Here is a 13330-nt window from a genome sequence, read left to right on the forward strand (position 1 = left end):
CTATGTCTCCTCTTTCATTTGTTTTTAATCCCTGTTTACATTCTTAAGATTTTCCTTGATGCTACTCACAAGCTTCATGAGTAAGGATCCAAGATGGCGTAGTGGAGGCTACACATCACTGCTGCCTCCAGCATCTGGAAGCTGTGAGCTAAGATTTCGGTTCAACTTTCCTTGATTTCCTTTTATCTCCTGCTACAAGCAGTCCATTAACTATGGGACGATTTAACTGAAGATGAAATCTGGGCCATTCTAACTTGTTGAGGAAGCAATACATTGGAGCTAAAGGTGTAACTTCTAACAGTTTTAATTATATAGGAAAACAGTTTAAGAGTCTGGGGAGATGGATCAGTGGGTAAAAGTGCTTTCTCTATAAGTGTGAAACATGCATTCAAATCTCTGAATCAGGGCCCACATGAAAGCCAGGCATGGCTATGTGTGCCGCCCATAACCCTAGCACTGGGGCAGAGACCAACTTACCCCAATAGCTCACTGGCCAGCTAACCCAGGAAAATGGCAAATCCCAAGGCAATGAGGCAAAGAATGACAGAAGAAGATACCCAGCATCACCCTCTGACTGCTGCATGTATGTACACACTCAAGTTCATCTACCACTCCTCAACAACACATTTTGAAACTATAAAGTAGTTATGTAAATTGTGTATGTGTGTACCTGCACATGTGTGGAGACAGTTCATTGATGTTCTCATCTACTGTCATGGCTAGAAACAGATGAACTAATGTTATAGTATTTGCAGATTTTTTTTTTTTTAATTTGAGGCTGAACTTTGTTGTTTACTATAAATCAAAACTTCTCTTTGAACAATCTCACCTAAACCAAAAGTTACCAAACACAATATCCATGGATGCTTTGGTTTAGAGCTTCATTCATTTGTCAAAGTAAACTTTGACATATTTTCTTGTGTTTACACATTGTACTTATTCAGTCACCAGTTTGTTTTTACAAGCAAAGGTGCTCCACATTTAGTTGTCTCTCTAGCCATCTGATGAAGGATGCTCCCTTTGTTTTCCTGAAGTCTCCACTCTCTCAAATCCCACTCTTTGGTTGTGCTCCAAGGAGCAGCTGCTGTGTGTATGAAGCTGCCCGGGTTCTCCAGTCATCTTCATAAAGCCCACTTCTGTGAATGCTGCTCTTTGCTGTCTATACCCATTGCTTTACAGGAGCTTCATAGAAAGTCTGGCCTTTTATTTTGTCCCTGTTTCTCTCATTCTAGTCTTTGTACAGGCTAACAGAAGCAGAAGGCTTTCCTTCATGTGTGGAAAAGCAATTTTATCAGAAGAGTGTTGTATGTTTACTTTTGGTCTATTTCACGTTGATGGGGAGGAAACAGTAAATTGGAATTGATTAAAGAAGTATGGCCTCTCAGCTGGACCCAGAGCTCATCAATACAGGAATCCAGCTTGCTCCAGGCATCCCATGTCTGTCTCTGTGAGAGCTGTAGGCACAGCTGCTAACACATCCACCCAGCATTTATGCACATCCTCCGGATCTAGACTCTAATCCTCACGCTGTGCTAAGTACTTTGTCCACCGAGGCATCGCCCCAGATTTACCTTCTGTTTTTGAGGAGAAGCTTCATTGATGCTTCTCCTGAGATGGTGGTTGGTGAACAAGCTCCAACCACGATTGGCCTGAGTAAAATCTAACTTCTTTTCTTTGAATTTCCTGTATGAACATTTACTTTCTTCTGGTTATTGTGACCATACAATCTTTAATCAGTTCTTTTAACCAATTTTTTGGCTCCCATTCTGGAAGAGAACTCTGGAAATGCTGGCCTGACCCAATGAGTTCACCTAGCCAACATCCCAACAACCTAAAACGAAATCTAATCAGAAGCAATATGGCCCACTAGCCTCACTGACATCTATAAGGCTTCGATCTCAACCTTTATTAACCCCAGTTCTTCGATAGGTATGTCAGTCCATTCAATCAGTTTAAACAAAACAATAGGATGGATGGTTTGTATACAACAGAGATTTCAGTCTCGGGATTTCAAGGCTGGCAAATATAAGCCCAAGATACTGGCATTTGAGTCTGTTTTTCTTGCTGTGTCTTCACTGGGCACTGGTGAAAGACTTTGGTGTTATTAGACACTTATGAGGATGTCAACCCTTTGCCAGAAGGCTCCACGCTTCTAACCTATTTCCTGCAACTACCCAACATTAATTGTATCCTCATCTACTTCTTAATGCCGTCAGGCTAAGGTTAGGTTTAAACATAGGAAGCTTAAAAAGGCCACAAACCTTCTGTGTGTAGTAGTTGTTTTCACTTATGAAATGAGAAACGTTCAATATATGAAACATGCCTGAGGTTCTTTACAACTACCTCCACATACTTAGGACTGGGGATGAGAGTCTGGAGAGTTGGGCTGCGAAGACGGCTCAGTGGGTAGACACGGTTGCCACCAAGCCTGACAGCTGGAATTCAATCCCTAGGATCCATATAATGGAGGAAGAGAAACAACTAACCAACTCCTGTTAGTTGTCCTTTGACCTCTATGAGCACACACACACACACACACACACACACACACACACACACGCACATGCTCACACAAATACTGTAACAAAATAAAATAAAATTAAAATTAAAGTAAAAAGAACCTAAGGATTTGAGTACCCAGTACCTTTCAGAAAATCCTGGTGAAATTATGGATTACCTCTGGTCTTGAGGTGGTTTCTATCATTTGGTTCCATCTAGAAGGTTAGCTGAATTTTGAACAACAGTATTATTGTAACCTGTCTTCTTACATTTACTCGTGCTGGATGGCCAATACTAATCTCAAGTATTAATGCAAAAAAATGTTGTACTCCATCCCTTTTCCTAGGCAGAAGCAACTAGTAATGAATGAAAAGCAGTAAGTGGGTTGAGTATTATGGTTGTCATGGCAAAATTGTATAGGACAAATGGGATAAAGGGAAAAGTGGGTATTTCTAAGTGATACTGAAGCAGCGAAGAGCGGCCTCCTAGAGAAGCTGCAGGCAAACTGAGCTGTAAGGATCATTCACCACTCAGTGAGGGGACAGCGGTGAGAGCTGGCCACGGCAACACCACAACCAAGAGAGTTCAGCATGTTCTTTTCCAGGAAGCGGGACTAATGCAGTGTGACCAGGGAAGGTTATGTTCACATGGAGAGTTTCATCCATCTTGCTGAGAGTGACGGTTCTATTTTCAAACTGTTGTAAAGTTAAGGGATGTTTTGTACCAGAATAACAGTCAAAGTTTTGCCCTAGGAAAGTTGTGCTGACCACAATGCCAAGTGTCCATCTGTCAAAGAGTTCAGCTAGAGGGTTGAGGCTGCTTACATTCCATTTTCCCCTTCCTCTTGAGCATGCATTAGATGGTATCCTTACCTCTCTTAAGGTGGGGAAAGCCATAGGATTGAGTTTTAGTGGGAGGGAAGTGAACAGCTGTTGTATGCTGCTTTCAGGTGTTGTACACATGGGCTGTCAAAATCCTGCTTCCTCCTTGTCCTTAGGGAATAATGGAACAGGGCATTAGAGATGAGTTGCCTGGGTCTGTTCATTGGTATTTGAAGATCAACCACCCATGGAATTAGAATATCTATTTCATCATTTTGTGATGGAAAATAAATTTTTGTTCTGTCCATCCCTGAGATTTGGGGATTGATTGATTATTTTTAAGTATATATGAATATTGCATTACCTTTTCTTTTGTTGAAATATGCATATCATATATATATATATATATATATATATATATATATATATATATATATATATATACCATATATTATACATATCTAATTTAGTGGGTCGACTGAACCTATTCCTATAATCTCATCAATCTGTATGGTATAAATCTGGTGCTGCAGGGATGGCCTCTTCCCTGAGGCAGACATTGAGATATTTGCTAGAATGTTTTCATCTGTTCCTAGAGACCTCTTCCAAGGTCATTCCTGTTATCAGAAGTATCTTTCTTATAGTTGTAGGACTGAGTCCCCATCTCCAAACTGGCTGTCAGTTGAATCTGTTTCAGAGGCCACCTTTGTAGCTAGAGTTTTCCTGCCTGGCCCAGTCAGGACAAATCTCTCTCACCCGCCAGTCCCACAGTCGCTCAGACCCAACCAAGAAAGCACACAGAAACTTACATTGTTTAGAAACTGTATGGCTGTGGCAGGCTTCTTGTTATCTACTTTTTCAATCTTAAATTAACCCATTTCTGTTAGTCTATACTTTGCCACATGGCTTGTGGTTTACCGGTGTCTTTACATGTTGCTTTTCATGGCGGCGGCTGGCAGTGTCTCTCTCCAGTCTTCTACTTCCCAGAATTCTCTTCTCTCTTGTCCCGCCTATACTTCCTGCCTGGCCACTGGCCAATCAGAACTTTATTTACACAGAGCAATATCCACAGCACTTCCCCTTTTCTTTTTTTTTTTCAAGGAAGGTTTTAACTTTTACATAGTACAATTACATATAACAAAATAATTATCAAGCAAGAATTACAATTACAATATTAAAGAAGATATCCTATCTATCTTATATTTGTGAGTTTAAGGCTTTATACCTAACTTATCTTTTATCATAACTGAGGAAATTATAACTATCTAGTCTTCAACCACATCAAAGACCTCAGAAGGATATAATATTACCTGAGAACCGGGAGAAGGATGCAAGCATTTTTTGGGAGTCTTGCAGGGTAGACAGAGACAGCTGGCAGCCTGGACAGTCACCTAATGTTCCTTTGTAAAGTTGGGGCATTTGTCTTCAGCCCACAGGGCTAGAGTCTCTTGGTCACTTCTCTCAGTGTCCTGTAGAACGTCTGGCAGTTTCCTCTGCAAAGCAGGAACCTGAAGGACCATTTTGTCAAGCAAAGTTTAGTGGTTACCTTTCTATGGGTCCTGCACGTACAGTCCATCAAGCAGTCCAGGCAAGAACAGTTTCTTGCCCAAATGGCTATTTTTGCCAAGGTGAAGATAAATTCCATATGAAGTGTCTTCAATGCCCATCTTCCTCTCTGAAGTAAATTGGTGCTGCCAGGAGCAGACATGTCTCACTGTCCAGAAAGTCTAAATTTTAAAAGTATTTTAAATGCAGTATTCTGTAGGTCTTTGAAGTATTTGAAGATTACCTATCTATCTGAAATATCTCTATGTATATCTAGAAGACTTAACTAACATGGCTATGAGTATGATTATCATAGATGACTAATTATTAATCTATTTTTAACTATCCATTTCAATTTAAAATGAGCTATACAAACATAATACCTTAAACAGGAGTAGAAATATACACACAGTATAACCTTCCTTGAAAAAAAAAAGAAAAGGGGAAGTGCTGTGGATATCGCTCTGTGTAAATAAAGTTCTGATTGGCCAGTGGCCAGGCAGGAAGTATAGGCGGGACAAGAGAGAAGAGAATTCTGGGAAGTAGAAGACTGGAGAGAGACACTGCCAGCCGCCGCCATGAAAAGCAACATGTAAAGACACCGGTAAACCACAAGCCATGTGGCAAAGTATAGACTAACAGAAATGGGTTAATTTAAGATAGAAGAAGCAGATAGCAAGAAGCCTGCCACAGCCATACAGTTTCTAAACAATGTAAGTTTCTGTGTGCTTTCTTGGTTGGGTCTGAGAGACTGTGGGACTGGTGGGTGAGAGAGATTTGTCCTGACTGGGCCAGGCAGGAAAACACTAACTACACACCTTCTTTCTTTTTAACCCCTCCTCAAAGTATGTGTATGTATCTGTGTGTGTACATGAGTACAGATTCTCGTAGAGGTCAGATGAAGACATCAGATCCCCTGGAGCTGGAGTTATAGGGGAACCAATGTGTATGGATAGTGGGACCTGTACTCTGGTCTTCAGAATGAGCATCATGTGCTCTTAGCTCTGAGCCATCTCTAGCTTCACCATTCTTATTCCAGGAGTCTCCCCAGCTTTAAGCCAGTAACACTGTATCAACTCTCCATTTAACAAAATCAATGTATAAGATATGTTTCATTAGGACATCTTCATACAAGAGTATCATTCACTTTACTCAAAATTCACCTTGTTTATCCTGTTCCGCCACCTGCTCTGTTAATTTCCACTTACAGCAATAACCCCTTCTACTTTTATGTCACATATATGTTCTTAGATAAAGATTCTACATAGGAGAGAAAACAGCATATATTCTTTCTGAGCCTGGCTTATTTTACCTATCACGTTACTATTCAGGTCAATCCATTTCCTAAAAATGACATAATATCCCTTTCTTTTTAGGTCAGTGAAATGTTGCCACTGTGTACATATACCATGTTTTCTTTATCAACTCACCTTGTCTATTGGGAACAGTGCTACAAGAAACATGAATATGCAGGCATCTGTTTAACATGATGATTTAGATTATCCAGGATTGGGATAGTTGGATCATAAGATGGCTTTTATTTATGTTTTTGGAACCTCCATAATAATTTTCATAGTAACTGGATTAATGTTTGTCCCTACTGCAGTGTGGTAGGATCTGTTTATTCTGGTTACACATGCTCACCAGCATTTACTCTTGTTTGTTTTCCTGACCATAGGCATTGTGTTTGGGGTGTAGTGTCTTGTGAGCCACAAGAATATATTATAGGATTCAGCTGCATATTAAAGCTATACCTAGAAATTTCAAGGCATTTTTCTAGAGGAAGACATCTGTCATGGAATATTTGTGTTATTTAACTTTTAATATTTCAGCTGTCTTCTGCTATGAAATTCTTGTGGGTCCATATACTACTAGACCATATTGGCAAACAGTGTAAGGTTCTCAGACACTGATCCTCTAGGTAACTAACTACCCCAGGAAACAAGCAGGCTGTAGATGTATAGCTTTGCTTCTTGTGCAAATGAAGCTCAGACCATCCCTTGCCTTCAGGCCTAGTGGCATTCCAGAGCAATTGACTGAGAACAATTGGATTTTTTGCACAACCAGGTGCAGTAAGGACTAGAGGGGAATTCCAGAGGCAGGCAGAGTTGCATGGCAAAGAGAGGAAGAAGAAGGCAGTTTTCTGTAGAGAGTAGACAGAGCCACATGGGTAGAGAGAAAAGAGAAAGGCAGAGATTCTGTAGAGGGTAAAGCAGATCTCTTGTAAAGCTTTCTGAGAGGCAGGAGTAAAGAGCCAGGATGGATAGATTGTGGATGAAGGGATGGAGGATGAAGGGACAGAGGATGAAGATCAGGTCAAAAGCACAGGAGTTCACTAAAACTATGAGGACAGGAAAAGTGGGCACAGAGAGGAACTGAATGTGAGGACAGAGTTGAAGCTGTATAGATAGAATTTTGTCATAGAGGAAGAAAGTAAACAGACAAGGAACATGGTGTATATAGATTCTTTTCCCTCAGGTAACCCCACACTGGACAAAGTATCTTCCCCTGGACTCTGGGAGGGATTTTCTCAGGCCCGGGACCAGGGAACATTCCAATAGTGGTAGGATCCTATGGTTTTGGTTTGCATTCCTCTGGTGGCTAAGGGTGTGGATCACTTTTTCATTCACTTTCTGGCCATTGTGAATTTCCCTTGAGAGCTATCTATTCACATACCCCTTTGTTGTTCAGACTTTGCTTCCTGCAGTTTTCCTATGTTTGTCTTTTAAATACCAGGCTCTTAGTTGTGCTTCAGGATTTTCTTGATACAAGATTGAGGCCTTAGCTTTATGGAGGAGGGAATGGGACAGGGGTTGGAGGGGAAGGCTGGGAGGGGTGGGAGAAGGGAAGAGAGGGAGATCTGTGGTTCTTAATTTTGTTATTAAGAAATTTTTTGTTCATTTTACATAACAATCAAAGGTTCCCCTCTTCCCTCCTCCTGCTCCTCCAGCCCCCCCTCCCAAATCACCTCCTATTCCCTCCTACAAAAAGGTAAAGCCTCCCATGAGGAGTCAGCAGAGCCTGCTACATCCAGTAGAGGCAGGCCCAAGCCCCTCCCCCTGCCTCAAGGCTGTGTGAGATATCCCATCATAGGTAGTAGGCTCCAAAAAGCCTGCTCATGAACCAGGGATGGATTCTGATCCTACTGCCAGGGGGCCCATAAGCAGATCTAGCTATACAACTGTCTCACTATGCAGAGGGCCTACTCCAGTCCTGTGCAGGCTCCATAGCTGTTGATCTAAATTTCATGAGTTCCCACTGGTTTGGTTTGGTTGTCTCTGTAGGTCTCCCCAAGTATTCATTTCTTAAACTGGAGAAAATAATGAATAAATGTCAGGTTGGGTGTTTTGCATATATAAGTGCAATAGCACAAAGATGTTCATTAAAAAGCATTAATTGAGGATACAAACTGGACTCTGTTGATTGAAATGTTAATACAATGTCTTCTAATTTCTGTATTCTCCCAACTTTTCCACCTGAAAATCTCCTAAACCTCCCCCAGCCCATCCTACTCAATCTGCTTACAGACTCACAAATGCCTATCTGTATACCTGGGAGTCTGAACCCAACATTAGTCTTTGCACAGCCATTTCCCCAAATTCTTAAACATTTTTATCATTTATTTATTGAAAATAGACTTTTTTCATATAATATATTCTGGTTTCACCTTCTTCTACCCCTACTCCTCCCAGTTCCTTCTTTCTTCCTCTCTCATCTAGATCTATAGCCTTTATGTGTCTCTGTAGGAAAAAAGAGGCATTTAAGGAATAATAATAAAATAAAAATCAAAACCAAACAAATCACAATATGTTAAAACAACCAAACAAGAAAAAGAGACAAAGAAAATATCCCTAGAAATATATATAGAGGCAGACACACACACCCATTCACAAACACTGGAATCTCATAAAAACCTGAAAAAAGGAAAGCCATAAAATATATGCAAATGACCTGTAAGAAAAAAAAAATAATGCCTTAACATTATGAGACAAAGAACCTCCAAAAATGTCATTGAGTTTGTATTGTGTTGGTCATCTACTGCTTGGCATTGAGCCTACCCTTAATATTCGAGTAGTTTGTTCCTCAATGGGCCTCCCTGAAAGGCCATTGTAAGGGAAACAAGCCCCCCCCCACTAGCTCTGCTAATTGTAGATTCAGTGGAAAATACTGCACTCTGCCCCTACGCCCCATACCAGAAAGTTAGCCCGTCATGCCGTGCTAACAGGATGCTTGCAGGATAACCGCCTGCGGTTGTGCTTGCAAGATAAATTGCTTGAGAAGAATGCTTGCAAAATAACCCCTTGCTAGATAAGCTTGGAATTCGTTTACCCACCCAGACTCTGAGAAAGACCGCGGAGACATCTGGCCTCCAGATGTCTGCACTCTGGATGACCCCACTCCCCTGCCCTGATAGAACCGCCTCATAAAAGGCCTGCAAGCCTTAGACTCGAGGTTACCAGTTACTTCTCGCGCTGGTGGCCCACGAGCTCGTGCTAAATAAAGCTTCTTTTGTGACCCGATATCGGAGTGAAGCTCTCTGTTTTGGACGCCGACCCTAACATCCCTATGAGAAAAGTAAGTTTTCATTGTCAAGTGGCTATCAATGGGAGATAGTTTCTGGACCAGGGCATGCTTCTTCTTCTCTTTTCAGCTCTAGGATCCCATCTGGCACAGACCCATACAGGCCCTTTGCCTGTGTACATGGTCTCTGGTCTCTGAATTCATATGTGTGCCAGCCCTGCTGTGTCTAGAAGTCTTTATTACTTGGTTTCCTCCATTCCCTCTGGCTCTTACACTCTTTCTGCCTCCTCTTCCATGGGGTTTCCTGAGCCTTAAAAGGAGGGGTTTGGTGGCTGAGTGTTCCAAGGTCTCTCATTCTCTGCATAATGTCTGGCTTTGGGTTTCAGTATTTGTTCCCATCTGTTGCAGGAGGAAGCTTCTTTGATGATGACTGAGCAAGGCTCTGATCTATGAGTCTAGCTGAATGTAATTGCAAGTCACGTCATACCTATTTTTTTAAAAAGAGTTAGCATTTGGTTTTATACCAAGTTCCTTGGCTAGCTAGTCTCAGGTTCTTGGTCAGCCAAGCAGTATTGGGAATGGATTCCATTTCATGGAGTTGGCCTAACTCAAATCAGATATTAATTGGCTGCTTCCACAAGCTTTGTACCACTACTGTACCAGTGTATCTTGCAGGCATGTCACCAACATAGATTAAAGGATTTTTAGCTAAGTTGGTATTTACCTTTCTCCTTTGGCAGCATGCAGTATAACTTCCTGTACCAAAGATTCTGGCACGTAGGGATGAAGGCTCTGTATAAGTACCAGCTTGACTTCTCCATGCTCAACGAGTTGTGTTGGTGTTATCTACAGTAATAGGGCCTTATCATCAGTTTGTGGTGATCTACCAATAACCTTGGAAATAGCCTGGGTTGTGTGGGGACTCTCATGGGACCTCTGGTCAAGAACTTGATTATTTGTAACAAATTCCTGGCACTAGAAGCTTCATTTGATGTTGAGAGGTCCAGTGGGAGCTCTCTGTCTCTGCCATCATTGGGATATTTCATTTCAAATGCCTTTATAAATGTATGTATTATAGGATGTGCCTACTGTATTGGGTTTTCATACCACCCCTCAAATGGCCATTGGATTTAACTGTCCTTCCCATATTCCCTCCCTAGTCTCCCTTTCCACCCTCCCTCTTCGATCTTCCCATTCAAGTCCCTCCCACCCTCATCAATAACCATCTATTTATTCTATTTCCTCTTCCTAGAGTGATCCATCTCTCCCTCCAAACCCTTACTTTTCACCTAACCTCTGTGGTTATATATATTGTCGCTTGCTTGTCAATGACTTAATAGCAATATCTACATGTAAGTGAATAGATACCATATTTGATTTTCTAGGTCTGACTTACCTCAACCAGGATGATTTTTCCTCTAGTTTCTTCCATTTACCTGAAAATTTCATTATTTCACTTTTTTAAATGGCTGAGTAACATTCCATTGTATAAATGTACCATATTTTCTCTATCCATTCACCCATTGGTAAATATCTAGGTCGTTTTCAATTTCTAGTTATTATGAATAGTGTAGAGCAATGAACATGGCTTAGCAAGTGTTTCTGTAGTAGGATGAAGGATCCTTTGGATATATATTCAAGAGTGGTGTGACTGGATCTTGAAGTAGATTGATTTCCATATTTCTGAGGAATGACCACATTTGATTTTCATAGTGGCGGTAGAATTTGCACTCCCTCAGAAATGGATGAGTGTCCCCCTTATGGTATACCTTAGCCAGCATGAGTCATCATTTGTTTTTATTAATCTTGGCCATTCTCATTGGTATAAGATAAAATCTCAAAGTAGTTTTGATTTGCATTTCCCTTATGGCTGAGGATGTTGAACATTTCTTTAAGTGCTTCTCAGCCATTTGAGTTTCCTCTTTTGAGGACTCTCTTGGATAAATATCTTAAGACCATTCAATATGGCATTATATCTTTTGACAGAACTATAAATTAAATTATGTGCTCTTTTAATTCATTAGCTATAAAAATAAATACACAAAGTGCTCTTCCAGGCACAAGGGAGAACTTAAATACTGCATATGCAATGTTCTTGATTTTTGCGTTTTAGGAAATACAGATTCATGGCATTTTATGAACCACTTTCTTTAAGGCATTTGCTAGATGAGATATTTTGCTTAACAATTTTCTACCATAAAGTACCTGCAATGTAGAATTCTTGTCATGTTGAGCAGCTTTAAGGAAGCAAGGCAGAAAAGATTACTGACATTTAATTTAGTGAACTGGAAAATGCAAGAAGAGCTTTTACAGTCCAGAAATATACTGTGGACATATCACTATAAATATTTCATATTTATATTCTTACACTGGTAGTGCTCAAGCACAGCATACATCACTAAATATAGGCACAACAGTATCATCTCTAATGCAGTCCGTGAATACAGTGATTATGCAATGATCAGGATTCTTTAAGGACAGACATAAGAGATACCTGGAAGAAGGCTTCCCTATCACAGTTCTTTCCCTAGCTCTGAAATGATTTTCTAGGCTGAAGATTTCTTTCCTAAATGATGACTCTCTTTCAGGAAAGCCAACTTTTTTTTTTTTAACTATGCCTGTAACTTACTCATCCTGAGCTAACTGAAGTAGTTCTGAGTTGACTTTAATTGAAGACAGTGGTTTTCCTAGTGAAATAATTGCTTTTCAATGTCTTTCATTGGACAGCATGAGTTGAGTCCTTCAGTTAGACTCACTGATGTTTCCTTTTCCCATGGCACAGTAGAGACTGATACCCACATGACACTGATTGCTTGGCAAGAGTAAGCAACATGTGTGCTTCCCTTCCTATCAGTCTAATCAAAAGTCAAGTGGGTCAGCACTTACATCTCCTTGTGTTGGTTAAACTGCTCTGGTTATTATGTGATTTCAATACAAACTTGCATGTAACAGAAAACATCAAATGCTAAAATACTGGAAAAATGTGTAATGATCATGAAAATTAAAATTAATGTTTTAGGAAACAGTACTTTTGAAATACATGGGTGTTAGCTCTAAAATAATGGAAGAAAGGTCATGAAAAATCTAAACTCCAAAGATGTTTCACAGTTAGGTTATGTTTTGGGAGTTTCTTGTTCTTGTTCCATTTTTATAAGAACTCATAGATGACACATTATGGGTGTGGCTCATGTAAAAAGATCTGAAAAGTTTGCTAATGAATGCTTGCCTCCAGAAAGCCATTGTCTCAGCAGTCTAAAGACTGCACATGAAGACATAGACAGTTGTTGAATGAAAAAAAAATATATGTATATATAAATTAGGAGAGATGTACTTCTCTTTTATGAACACTTGTGTTAAGTAACTTGATTATTCAGTCCATGCCAACATTCTGTCTCATTAGATAACAAGACATGATGGTGTTGGCCAAACCTCACCTGCCTGTGTACCAAGACCCATACCGTAGCTCAGTTAATATTTGTCCCACTGAAACCTGAGCCATCATTTAGAGCATCTTCTCTAGTAATAGTCTGTATTGATGTGACCATACCTAGGTGGCTCCTCATCATCTGTCACCAAGGGCAAAGCAGATGTATGTCTCAATGAGCATGTGTCTCATGAGATGAAAAGGCAGGGCTAGAGGACCATGTGTGGCTATAACTGCCTAGGTCCTGGAATATGGCAGTGTAAATGCTAGTATATGTATACGTGTGTGTGTGTATATATATAAAATCTGTATCTATATCTATATGTATCTATATCTATATGTATGTTAAGCTGTATGGGCTTCCATGCTCTCCATAAGAACAGACTAACAAAAACCATAGTACCTTTTGAATGGTTGGTCAGGGTAGTCCAAATGACTCTCTAAACAATATAAATTATCAATGTAGCCTTCAGAGGTTCAGATTGAGTTCTACTGCTGAAGACACCATAAACTTAGGAAT

The sequence above is a fragment of the Onychomys torridus genome, chromosome 17 (assembly GCF_903995425.1).
Source record: "Onychomys torridus chromosome 17, mOncTor1.1, whole genome shotgun sequence".
In the NCBI taxonomy this organism is placed as follows: Eukaryota; Metazoa; Chordata; class Mammalia; order Rodentia; family Cricetidae; genus Onychomys; species Onychomys torridus.